This window comes from Dreissena polymorpha, chromosome 12, assembly GCF_020536995.1.
Source record: "Dreissena polymorpha isolate Duluth1 chromosome 12, UMN_Dpol_1.0, whole genome shotgun sequence".
In the NCBI taxonomy this organism is placed as follows: domain Eukaryota; kingdom Metazoa; phylum Mollusca; class Bivalvia; order Myida; family Dreissenidae; genus Dreissena; species Dreissena polymorpha.
Genome location: NC_068366.1, coordinates 65,864,881 through 65,877,900, shown reverse-complemented (window position 1 = coordinate 65,877,900; position 13,020 = coordinate 65,864,881). Strand labels below are relative to the sequence as shown.

At 35.4% G+C, this 13,020-nt stretch overlaps 2 protein-coding genes and 1 long non-coding RNA gene across 5 annotated transcripts in view; 2 read left to right on the top strand and 1 right to left on the bottom strand.

Annotated features, from left to right (window-relative positions):
• LOC127852243 (limbic system-associated membrane protein-like) overlaps window positions 1-13,020 on the bottom strand; it is a 471,770-nt gene that overhangs the window by 278,398 nt on the left and 180,352 nt on the right. The gene's annotated exons all lie outside the window — the stretch shown is intronic.
• Window positions 1-13,020, top strand: part of LOC127852232 (spatacsin-like) — a 65,951-nt gene that overhangs the window by 6,945 nt on the left and 45,986 nt on the right. The gene's annotated exons all lie outside the window — the stretch shown is intronic.
• Window positions 3,099-11,047, top strand: LOC127852253 (uncharacterized). Of its 2 annotated transcripts, none has more exons than XR_008036147.1 (3): window positions 3,099-3,588; window positions 9,587-9,732; window positions 10,808-11,047. It is a non-coding gene; the product is annotated as an uncharacterized LOC127852253 (long non-coding RNA). The 2 variants fall into 2 exon arrangements; XR_008036146.1 differs by having other exon boundaries at window positions 10,802-11,047.

Below are 13,020 nucleotides of genomic sequence, written 5' to 3'. Positions count from 1 at the left end.
TATACAAAAGGCATGGAGAGTGCAGCATTTTTTTGTTAATAATGGACTTGAAATGACCCACATTCTGAAGAATTTGGGAGTTGTCTTGTAATGATACTAATCAGGTTACAGGAAAGTGGAATATTTTGTTTTTAGGCCCGCCTACAGTTAATCCACCAAAGACTATCAGCAACAAAAAAATCTTAAATGGTGCTTGATGCATTTAAATATGTCTTGATATAAAAACTCAACTATTCTTAATTTTAATGTTACATGCACTAAAGATGTGAGTAAAACAAGTATTCCTTAATTAAAAATGCTCCAGCTTATGTAATACAAAATACATAAGACAGCAATCTAATGTAACAAGGTGCATTTAATATTTTGATATAATTATATAAAATTCTAATGAAGGTTTGCTTTATTGTTAAAGAATTTCCCCCCAAAGGTGTCTTAAAAGTAAAACTTGGAGTTTTTATTGTGATAGTATATTTTGTTTTAAGAATGAAATGTGTTGTATATATGCCTGACAAGTTATATCCCGATTCGGAATGAAGTGTACTCGGTAAATTAAAAAAAGATTCTTTTTATACTCCGAAATTCGCTTTCACTTACACAAACCTTTCTAAAAGGAGGTACATGTAACATTTTAAATTCAGTTGTTGATTTGTCTTAATTACTAAATATGAATAGTGCTCTATGCTTTCAAATCGCATCACGTGATTAACGCATGTTCAATGGGAATTCCCCCATCCCACAATTCAATTTGTATATGCACTTGCATAAAATGGCGGACGTTTGCGGACGTCAATATTGACCGTATTTTGGTTTTGAAAATACAAGTCGTAATTATACTGGATTTTTTGGGTAATGGATAGAGTTGGAACATGAACGTATATTAAAATTCTGAAATAAAAGTGGGACTTCAAAATTTATGTCTGGGACGTCCAAAATTTTAGGCTTGAAAGTCAGGACTTCCAACTTTTAAAAGCTAACGGAAGGGATGGATTTGGGGCATGTGTTATAGTTTATATCTCTGGTTTATCACCTGCTTAATCTCAGTTTAAACATTCATAATAAACCCAAACAATGGAAGTTGGTCAATTTTGATCAAAAATGGAATTTTATAAGTAAAGGGCTAGCTGCAATAATCAACTTGCAGATACTTACCCTTCATGTCTCTGGGTATTGCTTTTTAGCTCACCTGAGCACAATGTGCTCATGGTGAGCTTTTGTGATCACCTTTTGTCCATCGTGCGCAGTCCGTTGTTCGTCATCAACATTTGCCTTGTTAACACTCTAGAGGCCACATTTATTGTCCCATCTTCATGAAATTTGGTCAGAAGATTGGTCTCAATGATATCTAGGATGAGTTTGAAAATGGTAACGTTTGCTTGAAAAACATGGCTGCCAAGGCCCAAGGGGCGGGGCATTTTTCCTTATATGGCTATAGTAAAATCTTGTTAACACTCTAGAGGCCACATTTATTGTCCAATCTTCATGAAACTTGGTCAGAAGATTCATCCCAAAAATATCTTGGACGAGATCAGAAATGATGCCCTTTGGTTGAAAAACATGGCCACCAGGGGGCGGGGCATTTTTCCTTTTATGGCTATAGTAAAACCTTGTTAACACTCTAAGAGGCCACATTTATTGTACAATCTTCATGAAATATGGTCAGAAGATTTGTCTTATTGATATCATGGATAAGTTTGAAAATGGTTGCGTTTGCTTGAAAAATATAGCTGCCAAGGGGTGGGGCATTTTTCCTTATATGGCTATATATGGCTATAGTAAAATCTTGTTAACACTCAAGAGGCCACATTTATAGTCCAATCTTCATGAAATGTGGTCAGAAGATTCATCCCAATGTTATCTTGGATGAGTTCAAAAATGATGCCGGTTGGTTGAAAAACATGGCTACCTTGGGGGAGGGGCATTTTTCCTTATATGGCTATAGTAAAACTTTGTGAACACTCTTGAGGTCACATTTATTTTCCAATCATCATGAAACTTGGTCAGAAGATTGTCCCAGTGATATCTTGGATGACTTCGAAAATGGTTTTGGTTGCTTTAAAAACATGGCCACCAGGGGCGGGGCATTTTTCCTTATATGGCTATATATATGTCTTTAGTAAAACCTTGTTAACACTCTAGAGGCCACATTTATTGTCCAATCTTCATGAAATTTGGTCAGAAGATTGGTCTCAATGATATCTTGGATGAGTTCGAAAATAATTATGTTTGCTTGAAAAACATGGCTTCCAAGGGGCGGGGCATTTTTCCTTATATGGCTATAGTAAAACCTTGTTTACACTCTAGAGGCCACATTTATTTTCCGATCTTCATGAAACTTGGTCAGAAGATTTGTCCCAATAATATCTTGTTATCTCAGGTGAGCGACTTTGGGCCTTTCAGGCCCTCTTGTTTCATGTAAACTTTATATTAATTTGTTATTATGAGCCACTTAAAATGTTTTCTGGAAGAAAGTAACAAAAGATATCATTGATATGTCCTGTTTGCGCAAATTAAAACAAAGTACAGGATATCATGTACTTGCAAAATCATTAATCCAAGTTTCATCATAAACTTTTCCAGGAAATATCTACAGTCATGGAATTGAAAACGCCCTGATATTATGAATTTAAAATGTGAAAATATGTCAATTTATATAACTAAAATATTTCAACCAAAGGAAAAACAGCAACAATCTATTGCGTGAGCTATGTTTATTTACCAATAAATCTTAAGCAACCAAATGACTGTCATAATAATGTGTCACTGTTATACACTACAAACTTTTAGCCGCCAGCATAAGACCAGACCATCAAATACACAGGTCAACAAATTAGTGGAGCATAACCTTTTGCCTTTCCTTTGCTGAAACCGTCAATTAATTGTTCATGCTTTTGATTTAAAAGTGGTTTTATCAAGTTTTTGTTTTGAGTATTTTTACACGAAAAACAAGCAATTTGATATCGATTTCAAAGGTATTGTGTTTGTTGCGGTGTAATTGGTTGATTGAACTTGATTTTATACGCATACATGGGACATATTTTTATCCCCATTGTGGTTATCTTTGCTGTCTGTCCGTCCGTCCTGGCCACTATCAGCTCCTCCTTTACTATAAGCACTAGAACCTTGAAACACACATTGTAGCTATGAGCATATGTGCGACAGTGCATTATTTGGAATTTTGATCTGAACCCTGGGTCAAAAGTTATGGGGGTTGGGGTGGGGCCGGGTCAGAGATTGTCACTCATTTTTATGTCCCCCACTATAGTAGTGGGGGACATATTGTTTTTGCCCTGTCTGTTGGTCTGTCTGTTGGTCTGTCTGTTGGTCTGTTTGCGCCAACTTTAACATTTTGCAATAACTTTTGCTATATTGAAGGTAGCAACTTCATATTTGGCATGCATGTGTATCTCATGAAGCTGCACATTTTGAGTGGTGAAAGGTCAAGGTCATCCTTCAAGGTCAGAGGTCAAATATATGTGGCCAAAATCGCTCATTTTATGAATACTTTTGCAATATTGAAGATAGCAACTTGATATTTGGCATGCATGTGTATCTCATGGAGCTGCACATTTTGAGTGGTGAAAGGTCAAGGTCACAGGGGTCTAGCTAGGTTCAAAATTTAGGGAGAAGTCACTTCTCCCTAAAGCCAAAATAGGGAGAATTGGTAACATCTTTGGGAGAAATGGTACATTTGCGTCATAGATCTTAGTATTACATTTGTACGTATATTTTTCGGCAACTTAACGGATAAGTGGTTTCTGCTCAGTGTTTAATCAACTCTTCACTTGTTTTATACAATAAGACATGTTAAGGGTATAAAACCGACATTTTTCTTATTTCTAATTGATTGTTGATTATAATGGTACTTTTTTTTCCTGAACAGGTGTATCAAATAAACTTCAATTGTAACAAGCCAGTAATGTTCAGAATCTTTATACTTCCTTGTTAATTTTAAGCAATTCAACATTTAATAAATCAAATTCATATTTTGTTACACATATTTGTTTTGAATTAAATCAAATTCATATTTTGTTACAAATATTTGTTTCAAATTTAAAATTCATAAAAAATCTCATTTTGCAGCAGAGATTCCAAATCTGACCTGTGAATGAGCCCCACATTTATTGCCAGTGAAAGGTTACCTCTTCCCATTTGATCATTCCTTAGTATTTTTCAATGGGCCATTTAACATTGCGGAAGCATAGTTATTGGTAGCCAGCACAAGGCAATTAATCAAGGCATCATCTATTAACAATTTCAAGAAGTGTTATAGCTCCAGACTGTTCTGTTGAATATTCAACTTTGCATGACCTGTAAATGGGGCAACTTATGGCTGAGAATCCTCCTGTGTCCAATTCTCCACATCAAATCGATTTTAATCGTCAATGTCTGGCACAAAGTAAATCATTAAAAGGAGGAGAAGTCACTTCGCCTTCATGAAATTAATGTGCGAAGTTAAGATTAATTGCCAATAATTGGGCGAAGAAATCGCCCACTTCGCCTAGTCGCGAGACCCCTGGGTCATCCTTCAAGGTCAGAGGTCAAATATATGTGGCCCAAATCGCTTATTTTATAAATACTTTTGCAATATTGAAGATAGCAACTTGATATTTGGCATGCATGTGCATCTCATGGAGCTGCACATTTTGAGTGGTGAAAGGTCAAGGTCATCCTTCAAGGTCAGAGGTCAAATATATGTGGCCCAAATTGCTTATTTTATTAATACTTTTGCAATATTTAAGATAGCAACTTGATATTTGGCATGCATGTGTATCTCATGGAGCTGCACATTTTGAGTGGTGAAAGGTCAAGGTCAAGGTCATCCTTCACAAGGTCAAGGTCATCCTACAAGGTCAAACATCATATAGGGGGACATTGTGTTTCACAAACACATCTTGTTTTATGTTATTTTACATTAACTTCTTCATTTCTACACTGATTTACTAAATTAATATTTTGATACTGAACATCTATTATGACAATACGGTAAATCTGAACTATGCATAGCCCCATTACCAACCCTGGGGCGCCCCCTGTGTCAAACACACGGCATGGGGGTACGGGTCGGCCTCTGCCGTGCCATTTCTAGTTTAATATGGTTTTTATCCCCCCGGATCAATTGATCGGGGGTATATTGTTTTTGTCCTGTCTTTCTGTCTGTCTGTCTGTCTGTCTGTCATTCTGTCCCAAAACTTTAACCTTGGTTAAAGTTTGATATCTTTTGCAATATTGAACATACCAACTTGATATTTACCATGCATGTGTATCTCATTCAGCTGCTCATTTTGAGTGGTGAAAGGTCAGGATCATCCTTCAAGGTCAAAGGTCAAATATCATTGTATTTTATGCCCCCGGATCGAAAGATCGGGGGTATATTGTTTCTGGCTTGTCTGTCTGTCATTCATTGTGTGTGTCCAAAAACTTTAACCATGGTTAAAGTTTTGCAATAACTTTTGCAATATTGACAATTGCAACTTGATATTTGGCATGCATGTGTATCTCATTGAGCTGCACATTTTGAGTGGTGAAAGGTCATGGTCAAGGTTATCCTTCAAGATCAAAGGTCTAAAAAACAAATCCAAGGGAAGTAATAAGCTTAAAAGGGAGATAATTTCTAAACCTGCCAAATGATATATTGAAATTTTATTTCAAAGCGGTGCAATAGGGGGCATTGTGTTTCAGGTCGGGCTACCGTAACCTCGTGAAGAGGCCAGTAGGACCTGTAAATAAACTCTGAAACACACACGGGCATTGTGTTTCTGACAAACACATCTCTTGTTGCCTTTACCATGAAGAAATTTTTGCTGTACCAATGCACTCTTAAACGCTCATTTTAGCATTCAAGAAGTGTAGAGGATGGATTTCAATGATTTTATTTGTTATATTTTGTAGTTTTCTACACATTTTGTCTGAAAAAGAAATATTATGTATTCAATTCATGTTCTTCTTGATGTGTGATAAAATTGTATAAATGCTATTTTTTTTCAAAAGTGATACATATGACCAAAGGTACCTTAGCAGTTTTTAGTGAATTTTACATAATATATAAGATAGTTCAAAAGTTGTACTGTTTCTCAATTAAATATTTAAGAACAATTATGTGTCTTATACAGTATGGATGCATGGAGACCCATTTATAAGTGTGGTATACAAAAGGCATGGAGAGTGCAGCATTTTTTTGTTAATAATGGACTTGAAATGACCCACATTCTGAAGAATTTGGGAGTTGTCTTGTAATGATACTAATCAGGTTACAGGAAAGTGGAATATTTTGTTTTTAGGCCCGCCTACAGTTAATCCACCAAAGACTATCAGCAACAAAAAAATCTTAAATGGTGCTTGATGCATTTAAATATGTCTTGATATAAAAACTCAACTATTCTTAATTTTAATGTTACATGCACTAAAGATGTGAGTAAAACAAGTATTCCTTAATTAAAAATGCTCCATCTTATGTAATACAAAATACATAAGACAGCAATCTAATGTAACAAGGTGCATTTAATATTTTGATATAATTATATAAAATTCTAATGAAGGTTTGCTTTATTGTTAAAGAATTTCCCCCCAAAGGTGTCTTAAAAGTAAAACTTGGAGTTTTTATTGTGATAGTATATTTTGTTTTAAGAATGAAATGTGTTGTATATATGCCTGACAAGTTATATCCCGATTCGGAATGAAGTGTACTCGGTAAATTAAAAAAAAGATTCTTTTTATACTCCGAAATTCGCTTTCACTTACACAAACTTTTCTAAAAGGAGGTACATGTAACATTTTAAATTCAGTTGTTGATTTGTCTTAATTACTAAATATGAATAGTGCTCTATGCTTTCAAATCGCATCACGTGATTAACGCATGTTCAATGGGAATTCCCCCATCCCACAATTCAATTTGTATATGCACTTGCATAAAATGGCGGACGTTTGCGGACGTCAATATTGACCGTATTTTGGTTTTGAAAATACAAGTCGTAATTATACTGGATTTTTTGGGTAATGGATAGAGTTGGAACATGAACGTATATTAAAATTCTGAAATAAAAGTGGGACTTCAAAATTTATGTCTGGGACGTCCAAAATTTTAGGCTTGAAAGTCAGGACTTCCAACTTTTAAAAGCTAACGGAAGGGATGGATTTGGGGCATGTGTTATAGTTTATATCTCTGGTTTATCACCTGCTTAATCTCAGTTTAAACATTCATAATAAACCCAAACAATGGAAGTTGGTCAATTTTGATCAAAAATGGAATTTTATAAGTAAAGGGCTAGCTGCAATAATCAACTTGCAGATACTTACCCTTCATGTCTCTGGGTATTGCTTTTTAGCTCACCTGAGCACAATGTGCTCATGGTGAGCTTTTGTGATCACCTTTTGTCCATCGTGCGTAGTCCGTTGTTCGTCATCAACATTTGCCTTGTTAACACTCTAGAGGCCACATTTATTGTCCCATCTTCATGAAATTTGGTCAGAAGATTGGTCTCAATGATATCTAGGATGAGTTTGAAAATGGTAACGTTTGCTTGAAAAACATGGCTGCCAAGGCCCAAGGGGCGGGGCATTTTTCCTTATATGGCTATAGTAAAATCTTGTTAACACTCTAGAGGCCACATTTATTGTCCAATCTTCATGAAACTTGGTCAGAAGATTCATCCCAAAAATATCTTGGACGAGATCAGAAATGATGCCCTTTGGTTGAAAAACATGGCCACCAGGGGGCGGGGCATTTTTCCTTTTATGGCTATAGTAAAACCTTGTTAACACTCTAAGAGGCCACATTTATTGTACAATCTTCATGAAATATGGTCAGAAGATTTGTCTTATTGATATCATGGATAAGTTTGAAAATGGTTGCGTTTGCTTGAAAAATATAGCTGCCAAGGGGTGGGGCATTTTTCCTTATATGGCTATATATGGCTATAGTAAAATCTTGTTAACACTCAAGAGGCCACATTTATAGTCCAATCTTCATGAAATGTGGTCAGAAGATTCATCCCAATGTTATCTTGGATGAGTTCAAAAATGATGCCGGTTGGTTGAAAAACATGGCTACCTTGGGGGAGGGGCATTTTTCCTTATATGGCTATAGTAAAACTTTGTGAACACTCTTGAGGTCACATTTATTTTCCAATCATCATGAAACTTGGTCAGAAGATTGTCCCAGTGATATCTTGGATGACTTCGAAAATGGTTTTGGTTGCTTTAAAAACATGGCCACCAGGGGCGGGGCATTTTTCCTTATATGGCTATATATATGTCTTTAGTAAAACCTTGTTAACACTCTAGAGGCCACATTTATTGTCCAATCTTCATGAAATTTGGTCAGAAGATTGGTCTCAATGATATCTTGGATGAGTTCGAAAATAATTATGTTTGCTTGAAAAACATGGCTTCCAAGGGGCGGGGCATTTTTCCTTATATGGCTATAGTAAAACCTTGTTTACACTCTAGAGGCCACATTTATTTTCCGATCTTCATGAAACTTGGTCAGAAGATTTGTCCCAATAATATCTTGTTATCTCAGGTGAGCGACTTTGGGCCTTTCAGGCCCTCTTGTTTCATGTAAACTTTATATTAATTTGTTATTATGAGCCACTTAAAATGTTTTCTGGAAGAAAGTAACAAAAGATATCATTGATATGTCCTGTTTGCGCAAATTAAAACAAAGTACAGGATATCATGTACTTGCAAAATCATTAATCCAAGTTTCATCATAAACTTTTCCAGGAAATATCTACAGTCATGGAATTGAAAACGCCCTGATATTATGAATTTAAAATGTGAAAATATGTCAATTTATATAACTAAAATATTTCAACCAAAGGAAAAACAGCAACAATCTATTGCGTGAGCTATGTTTATTTACCAATAAATCTTAAGCAACCAAATGACTGTCATAATAATGTGTCACTGTTATACACTACAAACTTTTAGCCGCCAGCATAAGACCAGACCATCAAATACACAGGTCAACAAATTAGTGGAGCATAACCTTTTGCCTTTCCTTTGCTGAAACCGTCAATTAATTGTTCATGCTTTTGATTTAAAAGCGGTTTTATCAAGTTTTTGTTTTGAGTATTTTTACACGAAAAACAAGCAATTTGATATCGGTTTCAAAGGTATTGTGTTTGTTGCGGTGTAATTGGTTGATTGAACTTGATTTTATACGCATACATGGGACATATTTTTATCCCCATTGTGGTTATCTTTGCTGTCTGTCCGTCCGTCCTGGCCACTATCAGCTCCTCCTTTACTATAAGCACTAGAACCTTGAAACACACATTGTAGCTATGAGCATATGTGCGACAGTGCATTATTTGGAATTTTGATCTGAACCCTGGGTCAAAAGTTATGGGGGTTGGGGTGGGGCCGGGTCAGAGATTGTCACTCATTTTTATGTCCCCCACTATAGTAGTGGGGGACATATTGTTTTTGCCCTGTCTGTTGGTCTGTCTGTTGGTCTGTCTGTTGGTCTGTTTGCGCCAACTTTAACATTTTGCAATAACTTTTGCTATATTGAAGGTAGCAACTTCATATTTGGCATGCATGTGTATCTCATGAAGCTGCACATTTTGAGTGGTGAAAGGTCAAGGTCATCCTTCAAGGTCAGAGGTCAAATATATGTGGCCAAAATCGCTCATTTTATGAATACTTTTGCAATATTGAAGATAGCAACTTGATATTTGGCATGCATGTGTATCTCATGGAGCTGCACATTTTGAGTGGTGAAAGGTCAAGGTCACAGGGGTCTAGCTAGGTTCAAAATTTAGGGAGAAGTCACTTCTCCCTAAAGCCAAAATAGGGAGAATTGGTAACATCTTTGGGAGAAATGGTACATTTGCGTCATAGATCTTAGTATTACATTTGTACGTATATTTTTCGGCAACTTAACGGATAAGTGGTTTCTGCTCAGTGTTTAATCAACTCTTCACTTGTTTTATACAATAAGACATGTTAAGGGTATAAAACCGACATTTTTCTTATTTCTAATTGATTGTTGATTATAATGGTACTTTTTTTTCCTGAACAGGTGTATCAAATAAACTTCAATTGTAACAAGCCAGTAATGTTCAGAATCTTTATACTTCCTTGTTAATTTTAAGCAATTCAACATTTAATAAATCAAATTCATATTTTGTTACACATATTTGTTTTGAATTAAATCAAATTCATATTTTGTTACAAATATTTGTTTCAAATTTAAAATTCATAAAAAATCTCATTTTGCAGCAGAGATTCCAAATCTGACCTGTGAATGAGCCCCACATTTATTGCCAGTGAAAGGTTACCTCTTCCCATTTGATCATTCCTTAGTATTTTTCAATGGGCCATTTAACATTGCGGAAGCATAGTTATTGGTAGCCAGCACAAGGCAATTAATCAAGGCATCATCTATTAACAATTTCAAGAAGTGTTATAGCTCCAGACTGTTCTGTTGAATATTCAACTTTGCATGACCTGTAAATGGGGCAACTTATGGCTGAGAATCCTCCTGTGTCCAATTCTCCACATCAAATCGATTTTAATCGTCAATGTCTGGCACAAAGTAAATCATTAAAAGGAGGAGAAGTCACTTCGCCTTCATGAAATTAATGTGCGAAGTTAAGATTAATTGCCAATAATTGGGCGAAGAAATCGCCCACTTCGCCTAGTCGCGAGACCCTTGGGTCATCCTTCAAGGTCAGAGGTCAAATATATGTGGCCCAAATCGCTTATTTTATAAATACTTTTGCAATATTGAAGATAGCAACTTGATATTTGGCATGCATGTGCATCTCATGGAGCTGCACATTTTGAGTGGTGAAAGGTCAAGGTCATCCTTCAAGGTCAGAGGTCAAATATATGTGGCCCAAATTGCTTATTTTATTAATACTTTTGCAATATTTAAGATAGCAACTTGATATTTGGCATGCATGTGTATCTCATGGAGCTGCACATTTTGAGTGGTGAAAGGTCAAGGTCAAGGTCATCCTTCACAAGGTCAAGGTCATCCTACAAGGTCAAACATCATATAGGGGGACATTGTGTTTCACAAACACATCTTGTTTTATGTTATTTTACATTAACTTCTTCATTTCTACACTGATTTACTAAATTAATATTTTGATACTGAACATCTATTATGACAATACGGTAAATCTGAACTATGCATAGCCCCATTACCAACCCTGGGGCGCCCCCTGTGTCAAACACACGGCATGGGGGTACGGGTCGGCCTCTGCCGTGCCATTTCTAGTTTAATATGGTTTTTATCCCCCCGGATCAATTGATCGGGGGTATATTGTTTTTGTCCTGTCTTTCTGTCTGTCTGTCTGTCTGTCTGTCTGTCATTCTGTCCCAAAACTTTAACCTTGGTTAAAGTTTGATATCTTTTGCAATATTGAACATACCAACTTGATATTTACCATGCATGTGTATCTCATTTAGCTGCTCATTTTGAGTGGTGAAAGGTCAGGATCATCCTTCAAGGTCAAAGGTCAAATATCATTGTATTTTATGCCCCCGGATCGAAAGATCGGGGGTATATTGTTTCTGGCTTGTCTGTCTGTCATTCATTGTGTGTGTCCAAAAACTTTAACCATGGTTAAAGTTTTGCAATAACTTTTGCAATATTGACAATTGCAACTTGATATTTGGCATGCATGTGTATCTCATTGAGCTGCACATTTTGAGTGGTGAAAGGTCATGGTCAAGGTTATCCTTCAAGATCAAAGGTCTAAAAAACAAATCCAAGGGAAGTAATAAGCTTAAAAGGGAGATAATTTCTAAACCTGCCAAATGATATATTGAAATTTTATTTCAAAGCGGTGCAATAGGGGGCATTGTGTTTCTGACAAACACATCTCTTGTTGCCTTTACCATGAAGAAATTTTTGCTGTACCAATGCACTCTTAAACGCTCATTTTAGCATTCAAGAAGTGTAGAGGATGGATTTCAATGATTTTATTTGTTATATTTTGTAGTTTTCTACACATTTTGTCTGAAAAAGAAATATTATGTATTCAATTCATGTTCTTCTTGATGTGTGATAAAATTGTATAAATGCTATTTTTTTTCAAAAGTGATACATATGACCAAAGGTACCTTAGCAGTTTTTAGTGAATTTTACATAATATATAAGATAGTTCAAAAGTTGTACTGTTTCTCAATTAAATATTTAAGAACAATTATGTGTCTTATACAGTATGGATGCATGGAGACCCATTTATAAGTGTGGTATACAAAAGGCATGGAGAGTGCAGCATTTTTTTGTTAATAATGGACTTGAAATGACCCACATTCTGAAGAATTTGGGAGTTGTCTTGTAATGATACTAATCAGGTTACAGGAAAGAGGAATATTTTGTTTTTAGGCCCGCCTACAGTTAATCCACCAAAGACTATCAGCAACAAAAAAATCTTAAATGGTGCTTGATGCATTTAAATATGTCTTGATATAAAAACTCAACTATTCTTAATTTTAATGTTACATGCACTAAAGATGTGAGTAAAACAAGTATTCCTTAATTAAAAATGCTCCAGCTTATGTAATACAAAATACATAAGACAGCAATCTAATGTAACAAGGTGCATTTAATATTTTGATATAATTATATAAAATTCTAATGAAGGTTTGCTTTATTGTTAAAGAATTTCCCCCCAAAGGTGTCTTAAAAGTAAAACTTGGAGTTTTTATTGTGATAGTATATTTTGTTTTAAGAATGAAATGTGTTGTATATATGCCTATTGTAAACATGCTAGATTGGAAAATTTCTTGTATTTAATTAAAAATAATTTATACTCCCTTCTTGTTTAATTGTCACATGATCCTACTATTTGCAGATAATTGTACGCATTGAAAACATGCCATCACCAATTGTAACCTCATCATTACAAGATCAGGTGTGCCCCATTAACCCTTTGCATGCTGGGAAATTTGTCGTCTGCTAAAATGTTGTCTGCTGAATTTCTAAAATTATTATTTTCTTCGAATTTTTTCAAAGAATACTACATGTACCAGAATAGCAAACAGTTTGGATCCAGATGA